Consider the following 16,905-nt stretch of genomic DNA (forward strand, 5'->3'; position numbering starts at 1 on the left):
AGATCTTTGAGTTTGAACCAAACAGTACCTGCTGACATGAGATGCAGTGAAGGGAAGTGATGCAGGATCCTCATTTACCTGCCTCCTGGCACCATTTCCTGGGATGAGGAAGCTGGAAGGGAAACAGAGTGGCGACGGAAACCAGAAGTTTGGGGGGGCCTGTTGGCGGTCCCCAGGGAGCTGTCTCTCTGTTGTTCGGGTAGAACTGTCTGACCCTGGGGACACAGAATTGAGTGTTGTGTGAAGCGTCCACGGGTACCTCTCCTCCAGGGGGGGGGTGGGCCCAGCCTACACCTCACAGGTGCTGTCCCCTCCCACCCTCAGCAGCCGGTCCCAAGACATAGGGAGGAGCAGCCTCTAGGGAATCAACGGGACCATGACGGGGAGTGGCCTGGGTTTGGCCACAAGGAGGTCAGGGGCCCCGAGGTGTCAGGGGAGTGAGCGCAGAAGCTACATGGGCCGTGTCGGGGAGTCGGTGGAGGTGAAGATGTGAATGTGGACAAGTCTTTGGAGAAGTGTTTCTGTGAAAGGCCGCAGGAAGAGGGAACTTGTCAGCAAAAGGCAAGGTATGGGGTCAAGAGACATTTCTGTGTTTCTGAAAGAAAGACAAGAGAGCAATTTAAGAGAAGGGAGAGAGTATTTGTAGATGTTTTTGAAGCATCATTTATGGGGAAATAGCACGTTCATCAAAGACTATGTGGATGCGCATGACAGCAGAGCATGCGGGCCTCTCCTGGGTGCTTTGTGACCCCGTAAGCCTCTGCCACTCCATGTAGCCAAAGATGCATCTTGACAAATGTACTTGAATTCAAACTCGTTTCTCAGATTCAGTCAGTGGCCTTTTGCAACTTGATTTCACTTTCAAAGTGTCCTCAGCTCAGACTGCAGCATGAGAGGCCATGGCTATGCTTTTCACATCCCTTTGGGATGCTTTGAAGGCAGCCCTCTTGGAGTCAGGGGCCTGGCCTCTTGGGGTCCTCCCATCCTTGCCTGAGTTGCCCTGCACCCCTGACATCCCAGCCTCAAGGCAGGGAGCAGCGCTGTTCTAGGTCAGTGACCTAGATTGCCCCAACATGTTCCCTCTGTGTGATCTGGGCACCTCCTGGTGTTGCTGTCACCTGCTCCCCCAAGCCGTGTGCTGGCCCTGGCTGTCAGGACACTTCTGACACCGCCTGAGGTAGTGTGAACCTTCTGGTGTGAGATCCGGAAGGTGTCAAGAGGTCTACACAGACCAGAAACAAGGAGCCTCCCCTAATACACACTTGTTTGATGCATTAAACTTTTCAAGATGGTGTCACACAGACCCCTGCCATGCTCACCGTAAACCTAAAGAATAAATAGATCAACTGTCGCCTTCACCATTTCGTAACAGAGGAAACCACAGTCCCACGTTCCAAGCTATCTGCTTGAAGCCACCTGGTGAGAGATAGTTAAAGAATGTCGGTCCTGGGTTCAAATCCTGCCTCTGTGGGGTTGTTTTGTTTTTGTTTTTGTTTTGGCTGTGCCATCTAGGAGGAGTTCACCTGCTCTAAGCCTTGGTTCCTCACCTGTAAAGGGAGACCGTGGTGCTCACTCTGGAAGGATTGAGGGAGGATGCAGGGCATGCAGAGGATGCTAAAGTGCACTAAGGCAACTAGGTCAGAATGTGAAAGAAATGCCCAGGGGACTTGTTCTAGGGCAGGGCGGCTCTCAGGTCCTCCAGCCTGACCCAGGGTCTGGGTACAAGCCCAGTCTTAAAGGAGCACAAGGGCTGAGTGCCCTGCCCAGAGACACACAGGCAGGCCATGCCAGAGCTGGCCTGGTGCTCCGGAACTCCTGATTCAGAGCTGTTTCCAACAGAGAACTCAGATTCCCTGAAACAAGGTTTTAAGGAAAGATTGGGACATGAAGGGATGCTCTCGGCATCTCATCAGTCCTTCTGGAGGGCCTGTGCCTTTCCCAGCTTCCCGGAGACCCCTGAATTCTTAGAGTCATTTGCTGCCTCCCTTGCCTTATTACACATACACTCATACCCAGGCCTGATCCATGTCCTCAAAGCAGGTTGAGCCAGCTCTAGGAAGTTTCTAGAAGCCAAAGTCACTGCTGCTGCCTTTCTCCATGCTGGACAAGTTTAGTCTCTTCCCCTGGGGCCATGCAGATGGCTGACCCAAATGTACCCACCCTGCCCTGAGGTCTTCCCAACTCCCTAACCACCCCCCAGGCCAGCATCTCTAGCTGCCCACTGACACATCCCAAGTCACGCCTTGAGCCCTTCCAACAGGATGCACTAGCAGTGTTCCAAACCCTCCAGCTCAGTCTCTGTCCTCACGTGGCCCGGACCCAGCCTTCCTGTTCCCCTGTGGCCAGGCAGCATCCCCAGGACTCACCCGATTGCCTTTTCTCACCGTCATGGGACACCCAGTCCATCCTCTTCTTCGGCACCACCCACCATGGCTTCCGTGCTCCCTCTCCTCGATGCCCCTGAGTCAAACACAAACCCGCAATTCATCTTGGTACGAAGAGTCAAGCGTAAGGAGAAGATACGAAATTCTCAGTCTGGGGTATTCATGCTCACAGAGGCCACATTCACTGGACCCGGGGCTCACTCAGATTGAATGCGTGCTTAGCCCGTGAGCCCCTTCAGACTGGAGGACATCCAGCTCTCTGAGACCCCCTACCTTAGAACAAGTCCCCTGGGCATTTTCATCCACACTGTGACCTAGCTGAAATAACGTTCTGTCACTCAGGCGTGAAACCCTGGACTCCATCCCTGGAGTCTCTCTCTTCCTTGCCTTAACACCTCCTCCCAGGCCCAGCTCAAGTCACCTCTTCTGGAAGCACCCCGTCCTTACCCCAGCTGCTCCCTCCTAAGCAAGGCACTGCACTCCATCCTTTTCACATCACCTTATGATATTTTTAGTAATGGTTTCAGCACAGTGGAAGGCATTGTCCAAAACACTTCATGCATTTTTTTTTTTGTCTTTAACTCAGGCAACCCCCTGAAGATGATCTTCCCCATCTTCCAGAGAACAGAGAGGTCAGACAGCTTGCTCATGGCCACACAGCTAGCAGGCGGCAGAGTCAGTATCAGAATCCAGATCTGGGTGCCTGAGTCCCTGCTCCTAACCCCCCTGCTTCACTGCCTTACAAGCAGAGCAGGAGCTTCTCTCATTCTGTTCTGGTCCATCCCCAGCGCCTGCTGCATGGTGGAAGCCAAAAAGATCTCTGTAGGATTGATTCTGATTTTGCCGTAATAGCAAGGGTCAATCAGAGATCCTTCTTCAAAAGATGGAAAAGAATAATTTTCAGTGATCCCTTTAATTGTTTCAGAGCAAATAGTTTCTGCCAAGATGGTTTTCCAAGTGACTGAAGAGTATTGTTGGTGACCAACAATCTCCTTGCCCTCCTAGTTCATATTTGCCTCATGAGCTCTTTTTAATTTTTTAAATATTTTAAAATCTGTATTGTGGTAAAATACGTACCACGAGGTCTACTCTTTTAACAGGCTTTTAAGTGTGCAATAGAGTACGGTCACCTCTAGGCACAACACTGAACAGATCTCTGGAATTTATTCCCTTGACATAACTAGAATTTTGTACCTGGTGACTAGCAACCCCTTACTTCTTCCTCCCCGCCAACCTCTGACAACTCCATCCTGCTCTTTGTTTCTGTGAGTTTGACTATTTTAGGTACCTCGTATAAATGGGAACGTGCAGTATTTGTCCTTCTGTGACTGTTTATTTCACTTGGCATAGTGTCTTCCACATTCATCCATGTTGTCCCAAATTGCAGAATTTTTTTCTATTTTTAAAGCTGCATAGTATTCCAGTTTGTTATAGACCACGTTTTAAAATCTATTCATCCGTCAGTGGACATTTAAGTTGTTTCCACATCTTGGCTGCCGTGAATAGCAATGCAACAAACATGGGAGTGCTAATAGCAATTTGAGATCTTGATTTCAGTTCTTTTGGAGAAATACCCAGGAGTGAGATTGCTGGATAATATAGTTCTCTTTTTAATTTTTTTGAGGAAGCTTCCTACTGTTTTCCATAGAAGCTGTACATTTTGCATTCCCATCAACAAGGTACAAGAGTTCTAATTTCTCTACATCCTTGCCAATGCTTTTATCTTTTGTAATTTTGTTATATGTAATATAAATATGTAATATATGTTTATATTATATATATAAAATAGCCATCCTAACAGGTATGAGGTGGTTTTGCTATGCATTTCCTGATGATTAGTGACCTTGAACATCCTTTCATATGCCTGTTGGGCATTTGTATGTCTTCTTCAAAAAAAATGTCTATCCAAATCCTTAGCCCATTAAAAAAAAATGGTTGTTAAGTTTGTTGCTATTGGGTTGTAAGAGTTTCTTATATATTTTGAAAATTAACCCCTTATCAGATGCATGATTTGCAAATATTTTCTCCCATTCTGTAGGGTGCCTTTTCGCTCTGTTGTTTCGTTTGCTGTCCAGAAGCTTTTAGTTTGATGTAGTCCTCCTTGTCTGTTTTTGCTTTTGTGCTTTTGGTGTCATCTCCATGAAATCGCTGCCAAGACCAATGTCATGAGAGTTTTCCTATATGTTTTCTTCAAGGAGTTATAGTTTCAGGTGTTATGTTTTAGTCTTTAATCCATTTGGATTTTATTTTTGTGTATGATATAAGAAAAGAGTCCAGTTTCAGTCTTTTGCATGTGGATGCCCAGTTTTCCCAACACCGTTTGTTGAAGAGACTATGCTTTCCCCATTGTGTTTTCCTGGCACCTTTGTTTCTATCCACTCCCTCTCAGTTGACCATATATGCATGGATTTATTTCTGGGCTCTCAATTCTGTACCATTGGTCTATATGTTTGTTTTAATCACCATAGCTTTGTAATATATCTTGAAATCGGGATGTACAATGCCTCCTGATTTTTTCTCTTTAGAGTTGTTTCAAGATTACTTTAGCTATTTGGAGTCTCTTGTGGTTCCATGTGAATTTTAGAATTGTTTTTTCTATTCCTGTGGAAAATGACACTAGAATTTTGATTAGCAATTACACTGAATCTGTAGGTCACTTTGAGTAGTACTGACATTTTAAATATATTAAGTCTTCCTATCCAAGATCAGGAACAAGACAAGAGAGCGCACTCTCATCACTCCTATTCAACGTAGCACTGGAAGTCCCAGCCAGAGCAATTAGGCAAGAAAAAGAAATAAAAGGTATCCAAATCGGAAAGGAAGAAGTGAAATTTTCTGTTTGTAGATGATATGATCTTGTACACAGAAAACCCTGAAGACTCCACAAAAAAAGAAAGAAAAAAGGACTAATAAGTGAATTCAGTAAATTTGCAAGGTACGAAATCAACATAACAAAAATCAATTACAGTTCTATATGCTAATAACGAACTATCAAAAAAGGAAATTAGGAAAGCGATCCCATTTACAATAGCATCAGAAAGAAAGAAATACTTAAGGAATAAACTTAACTAAGCAAATGAAAGACATATACATTGAAAACTACAAAATACTGATGAAAGAAACAAATGCTAAGGTGTCCCACAAGCTGTTTTTCATAGCAGTCTAAGGACTCCTTCACCCTGTCAAGGTCCTCAGCCAAACTGTGACTGCAAGTGTTCCACACACAGGAGGGGTGTAATCAGGGTTTGTGGCCTGAGCTAAGGGTGTTGTCATCTCCCAACTCACCTAGAGCCCACTTACCAGGTTTTGGGTCACCATCCCTCATCCCCTTTTTCCTGACCCGACCAATGCTCTCTGCCACCTCTGTGACCCAATGGTGATTTTGCTAGACTTCTCCAAGTTCTCATTGAACGCTTCTCTCTGGGCCCCTTACTTCAAGACCTTTGTTGAAAATTCCTCTGCAGGGAATACTAGGGGTAGCTTTTAACCCCTTACACCTGTGTCCTTTGAGCCGACTTTCACTGTGCACCCTGGGCATTTCTGTCCACTCTCTCTTATCCTTCCTCCCTCCCCCGAACATCCCACTTTCCTTCTCTCCATCCCAGCTCCCCCAGCCTATCGCTACCAGTGATTCCCATCCTCCTGCCCTCTTCCAAGTCCAAGTCCAAGTCCGGCAGCCACAGCCAGAGGTCAGGAGTGGAGGAAGGGAGGAAAGGACGGGGTGCCTCTGTCTGGTTGGCTCCCTTGCTCTCTTCTTCCCCCAGGGCCCAGAAGCCCCATCCACCCCTCCCTACTCTTCCTCTGAGGGGTGTCTGAGAGGCAACCCCCCTCCCCCACCCAGGGATGCAACTGGCTGGGCTCCTAGAGGAGGCTGGCAGGCGCAGGCTGGGGAGGAGAACACAGGGCAGCGAGTCATGCTTCTCAGGAAATGAAATTGCTCCGTGCAACAATGAGGGAGCCGCTTTTTTAACTTTTTGCGTGAGCGTGCATTCAATTGCTCACATTGTTTTGGCTCCGGGGGGAAATCTGACCTCGGAAAAGGCTGAGCTCAAGTGGGTATGGGTGGAGATCCTCCAGTATTTCACAGGGCTGAGAGAGTCCAGAAGAACATTCTTCAGACATACCTTTCCAGTGGGACCATTCCTCCCTTCCCAAGAGCAGGAGATTGGGGCTGCGCCCAGCTGCCCCCTGGGGTCAGGGTAGGGCCCACTGTGGCTGAAAGAAACCAATGTCGGCTGTGCCCATGGTAGTGATGCACTCTAACAGGGAGCAGAGACTTGAAATTATCCATTACGAAGCTCAGGACTCTCAGTTGCATCCTTAGGGGTGTGGGGTGCCTGCTTCTGCACTTTGGGAAACTTACACAAAATGACAAATTCTCAGACCCCTTCTTCAACAACTAAATCAAACTTTCTGGGTGGTGGGGTTTGAGGAGGCAGGGGAGTTGGTGGAGATTTAAGCTTTCCACGTGACTCCAAAGTGCAGCCAAGGTTAAGATACATAGGTAGCATTTAGTGAGGCCACTGATGTGCAAAGAGCACGCCAGAAGGGCACAACCACAAGAGCCAGAGAGACCTGAGTCTGAATCCCAGCTCTGCCACGTACAAACTATGGGGCATTAACCTAATTCTTCATCTTTCCAAACCTCAATTTCCTATCTCTGCAGGGGAATAATAGCTATCACTGTCTCTGCAGGTTTGTTTTGAGGCTTAAAATGAGTGAGATGTTATGTAAAGCAAGCCCTTAAGTCAGCTGACATGTTGCAAATGGGTGTTGAATGCAAATCATATTCCAGGCATTGCTCAAGAGAAGTATCGCATCACGGGAACCCCAGAAAGTAAGATCCATTCTCCCAACTGGACACCAAGGCCCCCCACAATCACAGCCCCTTTTCCTGGAGAGCCTCTCATGAGTCCTGTGCACCTCCAGCCACACTGTTCCTGTTGTATTTCCACAGAAGGTCTCTTACATTCCTCCTGCCTGAAGCTCCACCTTCCTCCTCCTCCTGCCTGACTCTAGCCCACCTTCAAGACCCAGTTCTCTTCCCACTGCATCCCCACTCCACCCTGATTTACTCTTCCTGTAACATCCTGTAGAATCCACACAGGGCTGCCAACACTGCTGTCCAGGCGTGCCCTTTGCCAGGTGGTTGTATGTTACAATGCCTTGTAACATCTTCCTGTTGCTTTTAAATCATTTCAGTCTTCCACTGGTACCTGAGGGTAGGCTGGGTCTCAGCTATCAAGTGACCCTGACTGCATTTTGTTCAGGACTCTGTGTTCGTTCAGGCAGCGGTGATTTGGTTTGAGACAATGCCACTTCCTTATTTATCTACAGGTTCCTAGTTGTACCAGAAGGAGGGAGTATAAGTTGTGATCTGCCCGCAGAAGGCTTACACTCTACTTGGAGACCACACACAGAAATTAAGCAGCCGTGAACATTTACGATGGGTAGTTTAGGAGTTTGGGCAGCAGCTGAGGGCAAAGAGGAGGGGAGCTAGAGCTTAAGGGGAAGTGGGCTTCGGGCAGGTACTGGCAAGGGGAGGAGAAACGCCTTCAGGAAGAAGAGTTTGAGGGGCCAGAATGAACAAGGCCCATCTGTGTTGGTGTGGTGAAGAGAAGGTGAATGATGGGCCACCACTGGCTCCCAGCAGAGGCATCCTGGTGGACATAAGGTGATACTGAGAACCTCTGAAAGTGTTTTAAGCCAGAGAACAACACCATTAAAGCTTAAAGGAGAGTTCATTTATTCATTCAACAAACACTGGGAAAAATACTCCTTCTTTATTGAACTGAAAAGCCTCCCAGACAGTTTTCCTGCTAGAAATGTGCTGAGATGATGTCCAATAAATCTGGGGCCCTCCCTAGCCAGAAAGACCCATGGCTAACTCGGTGCACGGTGGAAAGTGCAGTGCTCAAAATAAGGTGAGAGTGGGAAGCGGGAATGTGGGCGCCCAGAAGGCAGATGAGCTCCGCCTGGCAAGGGCATCTTAGAGAACAATCTGACTATAACCGTCAGTCAAGCAGTCAAGCAGGAAGTGAATGGCTGGAACAAAGCTTGAAAATTCAGGAGAACCTTTCTCCATGAACAGTTTATTGCAGCCCTAATCTTAGGCACAGACCCCGCCTGGAATGTTCCTCTCAGAATGTAGCCTTCCCAGGGCAGGTACACAGCCCCTGGGCACTGGTTTAGCCACAGAGTTCCTCCAGGTCCAGCAGCTGCTGCTATGAATACCCAGCTTAAGCAACCATTCCTGTAACCTCCGCAGAAATAACTCCCCACAGTTTTGTCCCCTCCAGAGCTGTCGTCCCCCTCTTCCAGTTGGCAGTCAACTCACTCTGGTGTGACGCCGCTGACCTACTCAGAACCCCCCCCCCCAAAAAAAACAAAACACAGACACATACACAGAAGCACACTGACGTGCCCCCATTTGGGGCTGTCCGGATCCTCGACCATCTCGGAGAAAACTCGGGTCTCACCCCCACCCCTACTCCCGACCCTCCCCCAGCCCCTCCTTTAACTGTACCACTTCCTTAGCCAGACTCTGCAAACTGAAATGTGAAATTTGAAGCCAGTGTTCCCCTTAGCAACCATGGTAACACAGGATCTGATAGAGAGCCTGGAGTTATAAAAATACCAGCTTCCACCAGACACTGGTTTCCAAAGGGAAACCAGTCTCCTCGCCAGAACCGTTTTTAAACAGTCTTAAAACTCCAGAGATTTCCAGACCCATCTCAACATGGCTTTAGGAGGACATCTCTGCAATTCCCTTTTGGAAGGTGGTTTGGTTGCAACCTTTGGGAATTTTCTCTAAAATTTAGAGATACAGAGAGGATGTGGCTCTCAGAATTAGCTAGCCGTGTCGAGGTTATATAGGTGGGAGCAGTTTTTCTTAAATGGCAAATATTCCGCATTTTGTTTAAAGTTAGATTGAATTGCCGCTTCCCGGTCCTTCTAAGTTTCCTCCCAGGGAGTCCTCAGCGCCATCAGTCCTCCTAATTATAGAGGGGGAGAGATTTGATCTATCTCCCCTTCACTGAGGACAGGTTTAATTAACATAACCATTTTATGTTTAAGGCCTCGAGTGGAGAGCTAAGAGGTAACGTTGTCTAAACTTTTCTGCTCAGGGCCGAAAAACGAGAGTCCTACATCCCCATCCCCGTCCTTCCCCTCCCCCACGGACGCCCCTGTGGCATGGCCTCTCGCCTTGTCCCAGCGATGCCTGCAGGGGGCGCTCGGCCTTGCGGGTCGGGGGTGGGGGCTCTTCCTGGAGGCCGGGGGGGCCGCCCCCGCCCCAACCTCCAGACCCGCCTCGGCAGCCCTGGGCCGACTGGCTCTCCCCGCCTTCCCCTGACTCCGCGCTCTGCTCCTGCTTCCTCTTATCTCCTGGGGCCATGCCTTGTAATTTTGAAAAATATTCTAACTCCGTAATTAATGTCTGAACTTCAAGAGGCCCCTGCTTTCTGCAGAGTCGCAAGGAAGGCGGGCGGGGACGGGGAGGGGCCGGGGTGCAGATTTTTTCTAAGCTGAAAAACGGAAGGTGGAGGATACATTGTTTTTTGCTGGAGCTGTGTGTACAAGATACACACACACACATATACACACATACACATGCGTCAGCCTATAGATTTTTAAATCCTTTGGGGTTAAAAAAAAAAAAAAAGGATCCCCCCCCACCCCATGGTGTTTTTCCTAATGGGCTGTTGACAGTCCGCTCAGGTGGCTTAGGAGCTCAAGAGGAGACTGGCTGGGGCACTTTCTGAGTGTGTGGGTTTGGGTGGGGGGTTTGGCTGGAAGGGAGAGAGAGTGATCTATATATTTAGGGGATAAGAAACCAGGCGCTGTGGGGTTTAAAAAAAAAAAAAAGGCCATCAGTAACTTCAGATAACCCAGAAGTAAAAAAAAAAAAGTTTGCATGTTTCCCGCCCACAGGGAGGTTGTAAGCAGCTCCACTGAATCCTGACTTGGCGAGGACCACTGGGCACCCCCCACCCAGTTCCTCCCCATGGTTTGCCTCTCCCCCATCCCCACCCTGCCAGGCCTTCACGCCCAGCTCAGGTACCCTCCACCCAGCAGTTTGGGTGCCAAGGGCTTACAGGGCTTCCCGGGGCCTGGGCATGAGCCCACGGTATGTGGCCCCTGCCGTAGCAGAGCTGCTGTCTGCTGGGGAGGGGAAGCAAAAAAACAAAGTGCCCTGTGCTTAGAGCTGGTACCTAAGTCACACGCAACTCCTCCAGAACCCACATGGATCTTTCTGTAATCTGCTCCAGCTGTCAGGGCCAAATGTTTAAATTCAGTAGTTGGTGATACCCACTCACTGCTGTCGCCGCCTCCGGGGTAGATGACGTTAGACAGCACTTTTTGGTCTAAGAACCAACAAGTTAGGAGCCACCGTTTCGCCTCTTTTCTGTCCACCTCAAGTCCTAACTAGAGCCCAGTTCCTTATTGATGGCTCCACTGTCACTGCTGCCAGCAGTGATCAGTAGGTAACTGGTGTTCTGGGCCAGGATGAGCCTTTCTTGTAGCCGGAAGAGAAGGATGTAGGGGAAGAGGTGGACTTTGGAGCCAGACAAACCTGGGCAGCTTACCCACTCTGGCCCTCACTTCCTTGTCGAGATGAGGATTAAATGTAATTTAGTAGATTTGCTAATTACAAATTGACTTCCTCCCCTTCCTGTAGCAGGATGCACAAAACAAAGACGAAAAACAAAAGACACAGGATAAAGGGGTCAGTCTGCAGCATATTTATATCATATAAAATGAAGTGCTTCTTAGTGAGAAAATATGTGAAGGAACACAGTAAATTAAGTTGCAGGGCCACTGCCCTTGCTGTTCCTTCTGGAAGAATGCCCTTCCAGTGTCCTTCCAGGTCTCTGCTGGGTGTCTGTTTCTCAGAGCAACCCTCCCACCAATACTTCTCGCAGCCTACTCTCTTTTTCTCCGTAGCCCTGACTAGTATCTGATTCCATCTTAGGGTTTTTTCTGTACAACTGCTTGTTTTCTGTCTCCCCAACTAGCATGGAAACTCAAAAGGCAGGGCTTCGTCTCCAGTGCCTAGAACAGTGCCTGACATAAAGTAGGTGCTCAATAAATCCTGTCAAATAAATTAATGAAACAGCATGTCTAGACTGAGCAAAGCAGGAGGCAACAGTCACTCTTCTAGAGTTGATCTAGGAAGATTTCTCGGAGGAGATAAATCCAGGATCATTGAAGAGGCAAGGGGAGCTAACTGGGTGGGGCTGGCTGGTTGTGGCCCCTAGAGATGAGTTCAAAATGGGGCAGGGAAGGGAAACACACCCCCCTGAAATCCAACTCAAAGGAATGTGCTCAGAATGTGAGTGAACCAGTGTACAAACTGCTGTCAGCCAGTGGGGCTGCCTGTATTCTGTCTCCACGTTTTGCTCTAGCTAAGGGGTCTTTTCTTGACTTCAGTCTGCCAGGCCTCATAGGAGATTTCATTGGCCTGTCCAAAGTCAGAATCATGTGAGCCGCGGTGGGGTTATAGCTCAGTGGTAGAGTGCGTACCTAGCACGCATGAGGTCCTGAGTTCAATCCCCAGTACCTCCATTAAATAAATAAATAAACCTAATTCCCCCTCCAAACAAACAAACAAAAAAGATCCTATGAGCCACCATCACGAAGAGAGATCAAGGTGGGCTTCCAGCCCTGCTTCACAGCTCTAAAGACATAGAGGGACCACTGAGTGAGCACCTGCTGGGTGCCAGGCCAGCCTCAGCTGGGCCTGGAGATGCAACGAGGTAGCGGAGACCTCTCCTCCTGCCTCTCCCCTGAGGAGGAGGAGTAAGGAGGATGCACAAGGCACAAGAGGGTGTCAGGAGGGCGAGAAGAAAGGGAGAGCTTGGCACAAGAGGTGGAAGGGTGGAGCGGATGAGAGAGGACACCCACGGTCACAAACGTTGAGGCCAGCGGAAACCTCCTAGCTTTAATGATCCCAGCACAATCCCAGCTGTGGAGCGACACCTCCAGTACAATCCAGTGTGAGCCACTGTGTCCTTGTACATTGTCCAGCAGTTGCATTTTTGAAAGGGACAGGTGAAATTAATTGTAATATCTTTTATGTTATCCAGTATATCCAAAGAATTGTCATTTCAACATATAATCAACATGAAAAAGCATTAGTGAGTTTTTTTTTTATATTAATCTTCTTTTTTGTATTAAGTCTTTGAAACCCAATGTGTGTTTTACACTTAAAGCACCTCTCAATTAGACCTTGGCGCATCTCAAGTCCTCAAGCCCAGTGTGGCTGGTGGCTACTGTACTGGACAGTGTAGTCTGGAGGCTAGCTTCTGAGAGCCTCAGGCTTTTGGAACAATCTAGATTCCAAAAATATCTGGATCCCCACAGTGTCGAAAATATTTTTATAGCTTCTCTCTCTGAGCACCCAGAAGCAAAGGAAGACAGCGTGAGCTGAAACAGGCTCATAGCCAGCGTGCTAACATTAGTTGGTTGGCTGGAGATCCCTGATGGGGTCCGCAGAGGCAATCCTTTTGACCCCAGAATGAACAAAGGTGGGGAGAGTGAAAGGAGGAGGCGGAAAAGGTAAGAGAGAAGAAAAACACAGAAAGGGGATAAAAGGCACTGGGGGGCCGGGGTGGCAGACTGCGGGGCAGAGCTGAGAACAGAATCCACAGACCGAGGAGGGGGCAGCCCAGGGAGGGCGGGCAGCTGCCAGCGCCTGCTCACAATAGCCAAGCAGAAGTCACGGCCCAGTCGGTGGAAGGCACAACTAGCTCATTCTTTCTTTGCCCTTTTGATTACACTGTTGTTCTCAGAGGTGCCATTTCTGTAATTAAGACCTTGTCCCTTACTCAGAGGTATTGAAACATAAAAGTATTTGCTGAATCTGGTTTCCCAGGGTTAAAAGCCAGACTTAGGAAATGCAAACACACATTCACTAACTAATTATCCTTTAATTAAGGCCGAAGCCCTGCTTAGAACAATTAGCTCCAGAAATTGAACAGTAGGTACGACTCCACTTTCTGCTAATTGTTCCCCTCTGATGGCCAGGATATGACCAGTCTGGAGAGGAGGGGGGACAGGAGAGGATGAATTTGTCCGCTGCTTTTGGTCTGGACTGGACCGCGCTTGGCTTGCTTTGGAAATGTTAGTCAGAGGAGAGCTTGAGGTGTGGGGACAAGCGAGGAGGATGTGGTTTGGGCAAGGGGCGTGGAGAGGCTGCCCCAGGCTTGGACACGGGCCATGGGAAGTCTGAGAAGCTGCTGCTGGCCACACTGAGGTGGCTTGCCTGGCTGGAGCTGAGGGCGTGGGCCAAGGATTAGCTGACTGGAAAGCAATTAGATGAGGTGGGGTTGGCTGGGAAAATACCTGGAATCCCAGGGCCGGGGCTGAGACTTGCTTGGGTAACGCCGAAAGCGGGAGGCCTCGTGGGCTCTGGGGAGTGGAGGTGCCCACGGTGGGCGCGGTGCCCCTGCCCACCCGGCCCCAGCCTTTCTTGCCTCTCACTGATGGTGCAGCGGGCAGCGGATTCTACAGTGTGGGGAGCCCGGGGGCGTGCGGCTCTCTGAGAAAGAGGCCCTTTTCCGATTTCTTCTCCAAATGTCGCCTCTGCCTCGGTTCCCCTGCCCCTCCTTCTGCCCCTCCTCAGACTTCCCGGACTTCCCCAAGGTCTTCCTGGCGCCGTCAGGTAACCTCGCCCTTTTCTAGGTAGAGATGTGTGGGTAGGTGTTACCCTTCCGGGGACTTTCACATTTGGAAAGGAGATGTTGGAAGAAAAAAAAACGTGTGCTCCAAAGGGGGATAAAAAGGTGCTCAGGGTTTTGGGGGGATTTGGGAGATGACTTACCCCTCCAGTGAACCCTCTCCCCAGAAAATATTCACAGGCCTTAAAGCTTCCAGAGATGCTTCCAGAGCCTGTCTTCTGGGGGGCTTTAGTTAAGAACCCCTGCTCCAGAAATGGAGCTGGACTTTCATTCAGCGAACGGTCAGAGGGGCCTTCCAGACCACCCTCAAAGCAATTGCGTAAAGGGTCCCCAGGGCTGACCCAGCGCAGACAAGGACTTGCGAGTATTCCAAACGCCCCCAGCAGCTCCCTTTTTTTCCCCCCAGAAGAGATCCTAGCTCATTCACAAGCTCACCTCTCCTCCCCCCAGATCAGAGGTCAGAAGTTTTCTAGAAAGAGCCAGATAGTAAATATTTTAGCTTTGCAGGCCAAGAGGCAAAATCGAGTTTAACCACATCCCTGCGCCTTGTGCTGCACTGAGCAGCAGTGCGAATCAATGAGCGCGGTTTCTGCAGAAACTAGCCGGCTCTGCCTTCGCCGTGGGCAAGCAGCCGTGGGAGATGTGTAAATGAATGAGGGACTGTTCCAGCAAAACTTTATTTATGGACACTGAAATTTGAATTTTATATCATTTTTATGTGTCACAGAATATTCTTCTTCTTTTGATTTTTTTTCTCCTGGCTATTTAAAAATGTAAAAACTATTCTTAACTCATGGACCCATAAAAAGCAGGCTGTGGACCAGATTTGGCCGGTGGGCTGTAGTTTACCGACCCTTGACCTAGATCTGTGGCTCTCAGCTGGGAAATTGCCCTCCAGGTGATGTTGATGCACATTAAAATTTGAGAATCACTCTCAGAAAGGAGAATTTGCCATTTCCTAGGTGAGGCTGATGCTCCCGGTAGGAGGACCACACACTGAGTAGCACTGATCTAGTCTGAAGTCCACCCCCAGTTTACAGATGACAAAACTGAAGCCCAGAGGGGACATAGCTCTGTCATGTGAACCCAGGGAGAGCCCTCTCTATCCCAGGATGCAGAGCTGAGTGGTTTTCTATCTCTGGCCACCTTCAGAGATCTACCCTTCCAGCTATGATGCCCAAGGCTCTAGCCGAGACACAGGAAATGTGTATGTGTCCCACAGAGTCCCAGAGTGGCAGGGCTCCAGTGAGTCACTTCCCATGAGTGGCGATGGTGCACACTGAGCTACCCCGTGCTCTCAGTCAGCCCCTTCCTAACCACTCTGCTGTGCACTTTAGAGAAACTCCCTGCCAGCTTCCAGACCTGCAGAGCAGGACTAGAGGGAGGCTCAAAGCTCCTCTGTGAGAAGGGAAATGAAAAGAATGAAGGACTGGACATCAGATTTACATGATCTCAAATCCTACACCCTTTGTACTAGCTGGGACCTGAGGTAGGTGACTTCATCTCTTTAAGCCTCAATTTTTTCCATCAGGAAAATGGAGAGACAGCCTCTACCTCTGCAAGGTTGACATAAGGATTGGTGATCACATCTACCAAGTGTCTGGCACATAGTACAGACTGTTAATGTTACCTTTATTGGCCACCCCGGCATTGTGCCTTAACCACAGAGCTACCCAGCCACAGCCTAGACAGCCACAGAAGAGGGCCACACACGAGACTCTGGCTGTGTTGATGCCTGTGGAGGCAGTCACTGGCCTGACCTTCTCTGACGTTTCCCTTGGCAGTAAGGCTTGTGTCAAAAGTTTGTACCTGGGGCCCTTGGGTGGCCTTCAAGGTCTAGGAACCCAATGAGCTTGTACGCTGACATCTGTGTACCTGTGTAGATGTGCATTTTTCTGGGAGAGGTGCCAGAGTTTTCATCACATCCTCAAAGGGCTACACCTTCCCCACAAAAGTCACAGGACATGTATCTATAAACATGACACAGAAGAGAGCATCAGATTTTTAAGACAGATTCCTAAATTTGGAAATCGGTTCTCTTGACACATGGCCTTGGGCACATCGGAGGTCATCTAATTCAGATCTGAACTTCCGTCCCCAACTAGCATACCTGCTCCTGCCAAGTCCAAAATCAGATGCTGTCCTAGGAAGGAAAACCCAGAGTAGGCAGCCAAGAACGGTAGGGCTCTCAAAGCTGCCACCAGGTGAGCAAGGGGCTTCGCAGGGGCCACCCTGCCGGCTCAGTGTGTTTGCTTCAGATTTAAGTACTGGCGGTTTTAAAGTCGGCAAAATTAAGCTCTGGTGATAAGGAGGATTGTAGTGACCCCCGGGGAGGGGCAGTGAAAAGAAGGGGCACAAGAGGACCGTGGGGTGTGACCCAGGTCAGGGCACTGGAAGCACACGTGTGCCCTTTGTGATTTGTGAAAATCCATCTCGCTGCCTACTTAGGACTTGTGCACGTTTTTGCATGTGTGACACTTCAACAAAAAGTTTTCTCCAAAAAAATGTTCGACAGAGAAAACTAGAAATACAATAGAAAGTCAGCCCCTTGGGGATTTTTCTATATAATTTTGCAGTTAAGTTAGCACATAGCTTGAAGAAAGAGTAATTTATATATAAACGCAAATAATAGAGTAAGATTTTAAAATAATCCAAAGGCCAGATTTAAAGATCTTTCTTCTTCACCCAAACTGCTATCTGAGTCTGCTTACATAATTTTCGCTTTCTTTAATTATCACGCGGGGCCCACGGGCTGTCTCGGGCCTCTTCGCAACCATGGTGGACCTGCCTCGGTCTGGCCTATTTTGGGTGAGCTGTCTGCCAGGGCGGAGGCTCTGCTC

General features: G+C 48.9%; 1 protein-coding gene across 7 annotated transcripts in view; it reads left to right on the forward strand.

The window, feature by feature from the left end:
- CTIF (cap binding complex dependent translation initiation factor) overlaps window positions 1-16,905 on the forward strand; it is a 282,841-nt gene that overhangs the window by 245,564 nt on the left and 20,372 nt on the right. The window lies entirely within an intron of this gene.

This window comes from Camelus dromedarius, chromosome 28 (genome assembly GCF_036321535.1).
Source record: "Camelus dromedarius isolate mCamDro1 chromosome 28, mCamDro1.pat, whole genome shotgun sequence".
Lineage (NCBI taxonomy): Eukaryota > Metazoa > Chordata > Mammalia > Artiodactyla > Camelidae > Camelus > Camelus dromedarius.